Raw genomic sequence first — 13,315 nt, forward strand, 5'->3', positions numbered from 1 at the left:
AGCCCAGGATACGGTTGGCTTTCTGGGCTGCAAGGGCACATTGCTGGGTCAGGCTGAGCTTCTCATCAACCAACACCCCCAAATATTGATACCAGGGGCTGCACCCAACCCAGGTGCAAGACCTTGCACTTGGCCTTGTTGAATTCTTGAGGTTCACTTAGGCCCTTCTCTCAAGCCTGTCAGGTCCGTCTGGATGATATCCCTCCCCTACAGTGTGTTGGCTGCACCACACAGCTTGGTATCATTGACAGACTTGCTGAGGGTGCACCCCACTGTCCATGTCACCAACAAAGATGATGAACAGCACTGGTCCCAGTATGGAACCCTATGGAACACCACTTGTCACCGGTGTCCACTTGGACATTGACCACATCTCTTTGAGTGTGACCATCAAGCTAATTCATTATCCATCAAGTGGTTCACCCATCAAATCCATGTCTCTCCAGTTTAGAGACAAGAATGTTATGCTGGACAGTGTCAAAAACTTTGCACAAGTCCAGTCAGATGATGTCAGTTGCTCTTCCCTGATCCATCAATGCTGTAACCCTGTTGCAGAAGGCCACCAAACTTGTCAGGCATGATTTGCCCTTGGTGAAGCCATGCTGGCTGTCACCAATCACCTCCTTCATTTCCATATGCCTTAGCATAGTTTCCAAGAGGATCTATTCAATGATCTTGCTGGGCACCAAGGTGAGACTGGTGGGTTGGTAGTTTCCTGGGTCATCTTTATTTCCCTTTTTAAAAATGTGGGCTATGATTCTCCTATTCCAGTCCATGGGAACTTCACCAGACTGCCACAGCTTCTCAGATATGACAGACAGTGGCTTAGCCACTCCATTTGCCAGTTCCCTCAGGACCCACAGATGCATCTCAACAGGTTCCATGGACTTGCACATCTTCAGGTTCTTTAGATGGTTTTGAATCTAATCTCCTACAGTGAGTGCTTCTTGATTCTCACAGTCCCTGCTTTTGCCTTCTGCTACTTGGGTGGTGTGGCTGGAGTAGTTGCTGGTGAAGACTGAGGTTAAAAAGTCATTGAATATCTCAGCCTTCTCCATATCTCAGGTAACGAGGTCTCCCATTTCCTTCCAGAGAGGGCCCTCATTTTCCCTTTTATCACTGACATACCTGTGTAGAAGCTTTTTTTGTTGCCCTTGGCATCCCTGGCCAGATTTTATTCTATCAGGGCTTTAGCTCTCCTAAGCTGATCCTTGGCTGATTGGACAGTTTTTCTGTATTTTTCCCAGGCTACCTGTGCTTGCTTCCATTGCCTGCAGGCTCCCTTTTTGCGTTTTGTTTTGTCCAGGAACTCTTTATTCATCCATGCAGGTCTTCTGGTATTTTTACCCAGCTTTGCCTTTGTTGGGATGCATTGCTGCTTAGTTTGGAGGAGGTGACCCTTGAATATTAACCAGCTTTCCTGGGTGCCTCTTCCCTCCAGGGCTCTGTCCCATGGTACTCTACCAAGTAGATCCCTGAAGAGACCAAGGTCTGCTCTCCTGAAGTCCGGGGTAGTGATCTTTCTGTACACCCTTCTCACTGCCCTAACACTTTTGATCTCCACCATTTCATCATCACTGCATCCAAAGCTGCCCTTAAGCTTCACATTCCCCACCACCCCCTCCTTGTTGGTGAGAATAAGGTCCTGCATGGCATCTCCCCTTGTTGGCTTCTCCACCATTTGAAGAAGGAGTTTGTGACTTTTTGGAATGTCACAGCTATTGTGATGTAGAGTCTATACTTCCATTCATGCAATGCAATGACAATTTGAATTGTTTGCTTGGGTGTGAAGATTTGGTTGCTATGGTTATGGGGGTAGCACCTTTTGAGCTACGATTCTACTCACAGCAGAATAGCTTCTGATTAAATTTCAGTCTTATGCAATGCATTTCCTCAGCTTAACCAGGAGGCCAAGGTACAGCTATATGTGTGCATGAATATGTGTGAATGTTCAGGTTTTCTTCAGGCTACAGAAGACAGAACAGCCAGAACACATACAAAACCAGTGTTTTTTTCAGCAGAAACTGATATATGAATGATGGTAGAATATTTCAGGGATTAAATTGTATTTCACCAAAATATGATCAGTTTGAATTAACATTCTATTTTCAGGTTGGTGGTTTATGCGTTTTTCATACCATTTTAAATTGACTGTAATGAATTTCTGCAAAGTTGCATTGGACAAGATTCTACATACTGAGTGGTATTTAATCACATCAACATCCCACTGATGTTAATTGGGATATTCAAATGAGAAATGAACACTTAGGCTAAGAATCAGTCACTGAGTTCTATCACTTTGAAATTTTTATAAGTCCTATATAAATTCATGATCAATAGCTTTGAGTCCAAAGCCATTCAAAATCAAAGAGAATGATAAGTTATTGTGAAACTATTGCATGAACAGGTTTGCTAGATAGATTTCTTTAGTAAATAGTTAACATAACTTCATCATTCTTCATTATGTCTTTAGGGTCCATAAGCCCAGACAAAAAACCACAGGGTTCAATAATGTACTCAGCTTGATCATAATGGCACAAAGCATCCCATTAACTATTACTAAGTTGATTTACAGGAAATGTTGGCAGCAGCCTTCGTTAAATATTCAATGCAGAACAACTTGATCCAGAATTTGTTATCTCGGGGATTTTCCTTTTACTTTATATCAGGAGTTTGATAAAACAGAGTATAACCTAGTTTACTACTGTATAGTGTTGCTATCAAGGGCAAAGGGGTATAATCTAGATAGGAATAAATTTATAATGTAAATTAGACAAAGATTTTTATTCGCTGAAGAAGACATCTTCTAGAACAGCCTCACAATAGATCTAAGAAGACCAAAAAATTACTAGGTCTAATACAGTTAATTTGTAAAGGTATTAATTACACCTACACTAGTTATTGAAACAATACCAAGAAACCCTTTTGAGTATGGGAACTCAGTTCTTTACACTGTAAACCTGATCCTTGGCACAGTTTTGGCCCAGACCTTCTAGCACTCTCCCAATTCCCAGCACAGTTGAAGAGTTTGCATCATCTGGGGACCACTCTTAATACACAGTTTACCTCAGAGAGGAAGAAAAAGCATGAAATAAGCATGAATGATTGGTGTCAGGTGGTCTCAGCAGCACTGAACTGTTATAGGCATATTTTATTTACCATTATGAACGTAATTGTGTAACTAGGAACTAGACTTGAAAACCCAGAAAGTCCCTTTCATTCCTACATCCATATTGAATTATCCTCATTTAATTAATCTTTTCTTTCTTATTTTTATTAAACACAAGGAAACCTAAATCATGTTATTTAAAGTAAGTAGAAAGAGGGGAGGGAGAGGCTGCTGTAACAGGAGTATCTCCATAGAGACTGTTTTCCTACACTGACAGTTTGAGGTAGATCAAGAGAATTCAGGTCTTGCTTAAAACGGATACATCTTTCAACTAGAGTTGCAACAAATGTTTCACTGGATATTTCCCAAATGTGCATACATACTATATCGGCAGTATGCACTCCCATCTACATCTTTTGGCTCCCTCCCTTGACAAATTATAGACATTTGATTCCCTTTTGTCCTTAAAGTCACAAGAAACAACCAATATGTAATTTACATCTTCCTGCATTTTGTACACATAACTGGTGAAGAAACCTGGCAGCAGAATAACAAGTCCTTTTCCTGGTTGATTTTGGTGCTGTTCCAGCTCAGAGCACCCTTATTCCTCACCCCAGGTCAACATTACCTGGAAAGTATTTTTCCTGGAACTTTGTTTTGAGTTCAAATGAAACACTTATTTCAAACAATATTTAATTATTTTATTATGCTTTTGGTAAAGGTTCTTCACTTCTAAATAATGTAAATGAGTAAAGTATTATAGAAAATTATTCAATTTCCTGAATAAAAATGAAAATCAAATCAGCTTTACCTCTTGAAAACATAGATCTCTCACTATCGTCAGAATTTATCTACCTATATCGGTCAAATAAGGCAATTACAGTGAACATTCAGATTAATTTTTTTCAGAATAACATTGTCTGTTATAAACTAGTACTACTGGAGAGTCCCTAGCTGTCTTTAATTAAGATTAATAGTGTCAGTTGAATTTAATAGGAATTAGTGTTGATGCAAGATACACTTTCATACACCGGCAACAATGTTGTTAAAGTCTATAGGATTCAGTTGGCAGGGAACTATTAGAAACAAGCACAGCCAAAGCATAATGTGACTAATTCTTATATGTGGAAGGATAGAAAGAAAAAGGAAATTATATAAGTTATAAATAAAAATGAACTGATTCTTCAATTTTTGCATTTTAAAATCTAATGTATCTTGATAGTGCATGCTGCCCTAAATCTGTCAATCAGTATTCTATTATTCAGTTACTTCAGGTAAAATGTAGATAGTCAGATTGCCTCTTGCAACAGGTTTGCTGCCTAGGAGCACTATTTCTTTCTTGTATGAACATGTACCAGTCAAATATAACCGAGGTGTAGGCCTGATTTATATGGTGTCATCACAGCATATGGCATACTAACCAAAGACTGATAGAAAAGTGATATCTTTATCCTTTATTTCATTGTAAAATAACTGTGAGAGAACTGTAATGCACATGTGAATAAGCACTAACACAAACACATACAAACACCTGAAGCCCAGGCACGTAATAAAATGTTAGAAACTACATTTTATTCCACAGATATTTCTTAATATTAATGACATTGCATGGAAGATTCACAAATACCATGGTGGCTAGGAACAATACAAACCCATAAGCAAGTAGGTGGATTATTTTCAATTTCATTTCTGATCTATATCTCAAAATTTTATTTCCTTTTTTTCACACCTATAGTATATTGGCCAGAAATTTCCACTGTGGTCCCTATTTTTTTTCCTGAGTAATTGTTTAGAGTTAATTTACAACCTAGTAATGTGTGTAAGCAGTTCAAATTATTTCTTCCCATGTTCATTACCTTGTATTTGTCATCAGAGAATTCCATCTGCTCTTGCAATGCCCATTCATCTAAACAGCACTAATAGCATTGGAAAGCCAGCTACTTTTGAAGCAGTGTAAAATAAACTGTGAAGTACATGTCAAAAACTATTTTACATTCGAATCCTTGCTTTGCCTCACTCACTGTGCTACTGAGCAGAATCAATAACAACATTCATGATAGGATACAGGCATTTTTCAAGATACTAGCTTTTTTCACTTATGAAGAGTGGATGCGGAAAAGATGAAATAGTTGGCAAATGTGCTTTTCCTCCATCTCCAATGACATCTCTCTTGTATTTATTGCAGTTTGTGCAGGTATTAAACACATTTACTTTAAGGTAAATTTGCTAGATTTGACAGTTTGGCAAAAAATTAAAGGGCAGCTTTTATAACTGTAGGAAAACTATTTTTCCTACTTCTTTTTTTCCCTTCATTATTGATTTGTAAGCATCAAAATTTTGTCTAGGATGTATGTTATGTTGCAATTACAAGGCAACAAACCTTACAGCAATTAGTAGTGTTCAGGCTAGTCAAGATTTTGCTGGACTACATATAGTGGACATCCCTACCTCTTTACTGAAATGCCAACTTGCTGTGAGGGTCTGCTCATACATCAGATTGTGTCCTGTGTTCCTTGGGTTCCTCCGCTGCCCCAGGTGTAACCACTAGAAAATAGGAGGGACACAAGGTATAACTCTATTGCTAATCCTGTCTGACCTCCACCACCTTCCTACAGCACAAGATAGGTATGGTCCTGCAGTAAATAATGGCTTTTGATTAACTTTGCAGAGAGGATTGGCTGTGGGTGAGACCACTGGGTGAGAGTACTGTAAAAGGTTAGTAAGATGCACCTGGAGAGTAAACAAAACTTACAAGGGATGAAGGAATTTAAACCCATTAAACTCTGGGGGAATTGTAATTCTTCAAATGTATAAAAAGTTATCATGGATTACATTCTGTGGTCTACAGGTTAGTGACATCAGGACTGTATAGGTCTCTTTTTAATATAATGTAGAATAGCTCAAACCAGAATACTTCAAAATGATAGATTCCTGTTTTTATTTTGTTTTATAAGGCGTTTTACCATTTTCATAGGTTTTAGGTTGCTTATTAAATGTAAGTGTAGCTGCTAGCAATTAATTACTTTGTTCTTTTCCTTCCTCTGAAGCTTAGAGGATAACAATATAATACAGTGTTCCATTGCACCCAGGGAAAACAAAAACCTGATTAAAAGTTAGACTATATTGGAGAAATGAAAGGTAAAAGTATATGTCTTAAAAAGCTATCACACTTGCTTGAATGGTATTTCTCTCATCTCCTTTTTCTCTTGCATTGTTTTCTTTGTTATTTCCAGTATGCAAGTATCCCTGACAGTCAATCAGGATCAAAGTTATGTTTAGCCATTTAAAAGTTAGGTGTCCAGCCTTCTGCAGAAGGTCTCTTGCATGAACAAGGGCTTTCAGTCAGATACTTTCAACAACAAATTTGATTGTACACCAGGGCTGTCTTTTAGCTTGGTTATTAATAGAATAAGGAATAGGAAGCAACAAAGCACAGATAATAAATATATAGACAGCAAATAATATATAGAAGAATTAAGTCATATAGTAGTTCAAAGAAGGAAAAGACAAAGTCCTCTTCATAGGTTGTTATCAATACCTTATAAACTGTTTTATTATTTTATTTAAATACTAAAGCCTGGTTGACTACTCTGGCTCTTATTCATATTAGTGCAGTTTGTTTCAGACATTAGTCCACTTCAAATAGCAGATTGGAATTTTCCCTGTTTGCATGTGCATCATCATCACATGGTATCCTTTCTATGACTGAAACAAGTCAGAACCCCCAAAACTATTTTTTCCTGTGTGATTAATTAGCCTGTTTCAGTCATGTTCGCAGTCATTTAAACCACTGCTCAGGAACAGCAAATCACATATGCAACTTAGCTCAGTACCAAGTAACATTTATATATTTCAGTTCACTACATTAGATCCCAAAGGACTTCAGACTTCCTGGGTTTGGGTCTGTGTAACTTTAACATAGCTCTCCTGACCCACATACCTCAGAAACCTTTGGGGAGAAGGTATTCCAAGCCTGTTCACAGGCCAGAGAAAACCAGCTCTGATTAGTGAGCTGGAGCTTGGCTGGGAACACAGTGAGATCACTGCAGTGCTGGATCCATTGGTTCCTGCTGTCTTACAGGAATGGACAATTAGGGATTTGGAGTATTAAGCAACCATTACACCATAATAGCCTTGTTGCAGGTCATATGTTATAGCTCCAGCAGAAAGCTGCACTTGAACTGCTTGTTACTTGCATGCAGCTTAAGAGACACAGGTTAGTCAATGCTGTGATGGATACAAATCTTCTAGTTTCTACCTTAAAATATATCCATGCATACTTCCGCTTACTGTTGCACCAACAACTTGAATTCTTCCTCTATTTGCATAGCATCTTTAAATAGCGAGATAAGACACTTACTTTCTTTAGATAATCAAATAGGTCAGGCTTTATTTGTTTGTAGATGTTTTTCACCTCTGATCGAACAGTAGACCATAACTAGACCATAAGTACATGTTTCAGATGAAGTGCTTTATTCTTAAGCATGCATAACCAGAACAGAAAAACAGTAACTCAGGTGAAGTCTCATGAAGTCCTTTAGAATTAGCATTAACATTTTTCTATCTGTAATCATAAAAGGGAACAGTTCTCCCACCCTAAAGATGCCTTAAAAGCTTCCTGGCATCATCCTAGACATTATTGCACATTTGCTTTTTTCATAACTACATCATATTTCATAGCTACATCTTGTCATTAACCCATCCTCCTCTTTCTCATTTATATTCAGCATACAGCAGGTAACATAAAATTCTGCCAACTGCATGACCTAGCATTTTCATGAGTCTTCAGGGTTGTCTGGCATGTTTCTGCATATATAGCCTCAATTCTCTCTGATACTGACACTGCTCCCAGCTTTATGACACCATTGACTTTCCTCAGGATGCTTTTAATATCTATGTGAAATAATTAATGAAACCAAAATCTGTTCCTTGAGGAACTCAGCTAGCATCTACTCTCCAGCCTGATGCTTTTCCTTTCAACTGTCCCCAGCGCCATCTTCTTTTTCATAGCTCCCCACTTACCTTAAGATTCTTCCTTAAATTATATATTTTTTACATCTTCCAACAGTTTTCTGTGTGACACAACTGAATCACTTACAGAAGTTTGGGTAGAAGAGAACTGTTGCATTCATTGTGTGAAGGTGTTGTAGGCTGGGGTTTTTTGTTTCATTAAGTTTTGGGTTGTTTGTGGTTTTGAGGTTGGTTTTATTCATGGTTTGGGTTTAGGGTTTTTCTTTTTCTTTTTTTCCTTTTTTTTCCCAGAAAAAAACCTGCCATGCTCTAACTGCTGGTAAGCTTTTTTTGGATGACATTTTGCTTTCCCTTTAATATTATGCTTAACTATTTATATCATTAAGTTATGATACAAAGTCTAATATATTTAGAGCATCAGAGTTCTAATATGAGTTTTTGTGAGAGAATTACTGAAGTCAACTTAAACAACAGCATTGCAAAGAACCTTCTTTTTAGTTACCCTGTAAAATACAAAGAGAGGGGAAATTCCTTCTTAACAAACAGAAAAGGAAATCCCCTCTTGATAAACAGAAGAGGTAGATAACGTATACTTCTCATTATATGTTATGTCATTCTTTAAAACACTGTCTTCGGTGTTGTTTTTAAGTGAAAGACCAACATAGGCCAAGGGCTGGACATAGGGAGGCCTATTTCCCTTTGGGGTCTTAATTAAATCTATAGTGTACAGCACACAACCAAAGGTTTGCCAAGATAGCCTAAGATATATTAAAAGCCTAATTGTTTCCATATTTTTAAGAAGAAATCTTTAATGTGGCATTTTATCCCTGGCACTGAGTGTTGGTTTGCTAAAAGTCATTTTGCCCTCTGGCTTTTGAGTGCAGTCCAGTGCTGAAAGGGAAAGCAACTGAAAATTTTCCAATTCTGTAACGCAATTATTCTATGATAAAATAACAACATATCAGCTACTCTGTTGCTAGAGTTGGACATGAGGCTTTATTTAACAGAAGAAAAAAACATCATGACCTTTATAGATGAAAAGATTTTCCATTAGTCAGGTGCAACATACTGTTATCACTCAGTAGTTTATCTGACACATTCAACAATGTATGAGAAAAAATTACTAATATTGAAGTTCCCCATAAAAGGCTAAACACTATACAAATTTTACTACTATTCAACTTTAGCGTAAAGCTCAACTATAAAAGGGGCAGATACACCGCTGAAAACAATAGCTATCGCGCTGAAGAGGGATTGAACTGAAACTGAAAAGCATCATTTTGATGCTACCTACCATTTCTCTGCTAAGCTTCTTTAGGCAAATTATGTCAACCCAGTTATTCTGTTAAAGCTCACTGACACTCTGTGATCCTAGTATCAGTCATGGCCTCTCTTAAAAACACAACTAAACAACAAAATGCAGAAAATATGTGAAGGAAAAAACCTCAGTTACAAGTATTCCAATATATTTTCAGAGTTATTAGTCAAAGGTACTCGATACAGCAATAATAATGTATCTATCCAGACAGCAATCTGGTAAAGCAGATGCTTTCATGATTTAGGTGAAGTCACCTATTCCACCAAAGTCAGCTATCTAATCAAACTAATTTCATCCAGAAACTTAGGAGTAGCCCAAACAAGGCCAAAATATTGGACATGTAATACTGAAATTAGCACAGCTGCACAGTAATAAATCATACAAAATTCCACAATTAAAGTATTAAGGAGAGAAGTATTTCAGTAATGCAGGAGGCACAGTTCATGTTATTACACTACTTAATGTTAATGTGCTTTAATAGCTCTAATGGCTCAGCATAAACCACATACTGTGTTAGAGCTACATCTGTAGGATGGTGCTATTTGTGCTAACCTCAAATTTGTATTAAACAGGGCCATAAGGATAAGAGTGTAGGTTAAATGTATTCACACTACAAGTTTTTTTTGTTTTCAGCTTGTTCTGTGAGAGGTAAATGTATGACTAACTAGCACATTTGGTATCATTAGAAGAAATAAAGAACAGCAATTTACAGAAAATGTAATCTGTAATTAATTAATTTTTTCTGTGCCACCCTTTTGTTAGTAATGAGAGATATGACTGTGCTATTTATTGTAGTATATATCTAGGTTGCTGAAAATTCTATCGGCTCAAAGAGCTCTACCTTCTACAAATAGAGAATGCCATGGAATTGCAACCATCTTGCATACAGATGGAAAGCAACTGATCAGCCTAATGGGTAATACAGAACAGAGGGTTTTGCTCAAGAATGGTATATAAAAAAATAAACAAGACTTGAGCTATTAGAAACAGGTACACAGAGGATGAGATTGTCCTCTTAAGATTCTTTGGTGAGGTTGTTTCTGACTACCAGAAGGGGAAATTCAATGAATTAAAAAGAGACTCAGATGTTCAATCTTTTCTAACACATGAACCCATTGGGACGGTACTTAATTGCCTGAACAGAAGAAAGGACTTCACCAATCCTAGTAAGCTAGGGTACATGGATTTCAGTCTACCTTTTTATTTTCCTCCACAGCTGCAAGATCTGTGTGTCAACAGGGATAAGGAATTAAGAACTTTGAAAAATAAAGATGGTCATTTTGGATGTGCCTCTGAGCAGTGACCACACTGTTATTAACTTGAAAATTATTCTAAATCTACAATATTATAGCAAAAATGTATCTTAAGTCCTTTCTCATCAGTGAACTGAGAGGCTAAATTACATTGTCAAAGGCAATGCACTGTGATATTATCTCCTATTAGCTCAATCTAACTCACTTCAAACTTGCATAAATCATGTTTTTAAGTGGTTTGTTAGGAGAAGATACTCTGTTTTGAGCACATATGCCACTGGTATGGTTTGTCTTTTTCTGGTTTAACCTGACAAAAACTCTGAGCCAGCATTCCTTATTTTCAGTATTCAGGACAGAAGCTACAGTAGGGGTATATTACTATGTGGTTGGTTGACCTTGGCTGGATGCCAGGTGACCACCAAGCCCTTCTATCACCCCCCTCCTCAGCAGGACAGCAAGGGAGAAAATAAGATGGGAAAAACGTGGGTCAAGATAAAGGCAGTTTAATAAAGCAAAAGCAAAGGCCATGGGTGGAAGCTAAGGAAGACAAAAGATTTATTCTCTGCTTCCCATCAGCAGGCGATGTCCAGCAACTTCCCAGTAAGCAGGGCTTCAGTACGCTTAGTGGTTGCTCCAGAAAGCAAATGTCATATGCCCCCCTCCTCCTCCTTTCAGCTTTTTCATCTGAGCAGACATCATATGGTATGGAATACCCTTTTGGTCACTTTGGGTCAGCTGTCCTGGTTATGTCCCCTTCCAAGATCTTGCCCACCTCTCAACCTGTTTGTGAGGTGGGGAAGGTCAGAGATACAGCTTCGGTGCTGTGCAAGTGATGCTCAGCAGTAGTGAAAACAATGGTGCATTATCACTGTTTCTAGGTACCAGTACAAGCACAGCACTATGAGGGCTGCTATGGGGAAAATTAACTCCATCTCAGCCAGACCCAATATACACCATTTTCATGTTGCATTCTATTCTTTGCTTCAAATCTTCTAAGGAGAAGAAAGGTTATGATATAAAGTTAAGGTGCAGAGGTACAATTATAGTACCTTTGCATGGGAGTGCATATGGAGGTTTTTTTCCCTAGATTTGGCTTTTCAAACTAAACAGAGAAAAAGCAAAGGAAATACTGTTCCATGCAGCATTACTGCACAGTGGTTTGTTCAAAGATAAACTGCACAGTTTAGTGATGAACACATTCATTACTGGATATTAATGTAAGAAGGTAGACAAAGTCTTTGGGTCCAGAAAGAACTTTAGCTGTTGATTTCCATGAACTGTGAGTACAGCAAAAAGAGGATTACCCAGTGCTCACTTTTTTCTTAAATCCTTTCTTAAGCCTCTGTAACAGGCCATTTAGTCCAGAAAATATTTCTCACGATGCACTTCTGATCCTTCCATTGCAAATACATCTCCTCATGACTGGTCTTCCTTTTTCACTTCCCTCTCTCCTACATGTTTAATGTTTTGGGAATTGTGAAGACAAACACTGCATTTTTTGACATGAAAGAAAATATCGACATAGGCTTTGATGAGAACAGTACTTGCAAGATGTAAATATATAAAAAGCATGTATTACTTTGAGATTCTTGAAGATGAAAGACTACATTATTTTAACTAAAATAATGTAGAGCCTTAGTGATATTAGTGCTTAATTTATAACTTCCTTTCCAGTATTTTTAACTATGTAAACTTCAAAACAGGCAAGGCAAGAAAAAAGGTAAATATTTGCAAAATATCCAGATGAAGGTAAAAAGAAGATATAAAAAGATATATGGTATACCATACAATACCTTACTTTTCCTATAATTTTCTGTTCATTTTATGGAAGTAAGAAGATCAATAGAGTAATGTCTAAAAGTTTAAGAATGTATTTCAGATGACCAGATCAACTATTTATTGAATCACAAAATCAAACAGAAAAAAACATTTAGGAACAGGCTGCCTCGTGACTTCATGTTCATCCTTTGGGTCACAGTTGGAAGTACACAACACTTCTATTGTTGGCCCTGCTACTTTGCCTAACAAAAAATCCAAAAGGTAAAAGCAAAGACATAAAACAAATTTGAAAACTTGGCTTGAGTTTCGCTCTGAATGGGTAAAGACCTCTGTCACTGGAATTGCTATTTATTTTGGAAACAGGTTGTGTGTACCTAATGAAAACCAGAACACAACTAGGTTACACATTTTTTTGGGTCATATAGCAATCATATGCAAATCTCCCACTGGCTTCAACAGGAACTTCCCATGCACTCTCAGCTGCAAGTTTTTGTCTTGAACAATTTACAAATAATGGAGGTAGACCAATAATTAAAAAGGTCCTATTTCCCTTCCACAAGACATACAACAGTTTATTTATTGAAAAAAACCTGAAACTTAGTTTGGGTTACCACAGTTGCGTTTCTTTGGATATTGCTTACATGATCACCTGTACAAACCAAAACTTTAAGACCTCAGGCAGCTGATGAATAATGAGCAATAGGATGGCAGAAGACAGGATTACTCAAAGAGCAGATTACAGTCTGGATCAGCAGTCAAGGTGAGAAGCTGCAGTCATGCAAAGTCTTTTGTATTCCCAGAAAACTCTAACTGTCCACACCCTCCCTAACACATACACACTTTCCTGGTGGTTTTGAAGGCAGCTGCAGCACTCCAGTACAGTTT

Source organism: Falco rusticolus, chromosome 4, assembly GCF_015220075.1.
Source record: "Falco rusticolus isolate bFalRus1 chromosome 4, bFalRus1.pri, whole genome shotgun sequence".
Taxonomy (NCBI): domain Eukaryota; kingdom Metazoa; phylum Chordata; class Aves; order Falconiformes; family Falconidae; genus Falco; species Falco rusticolus.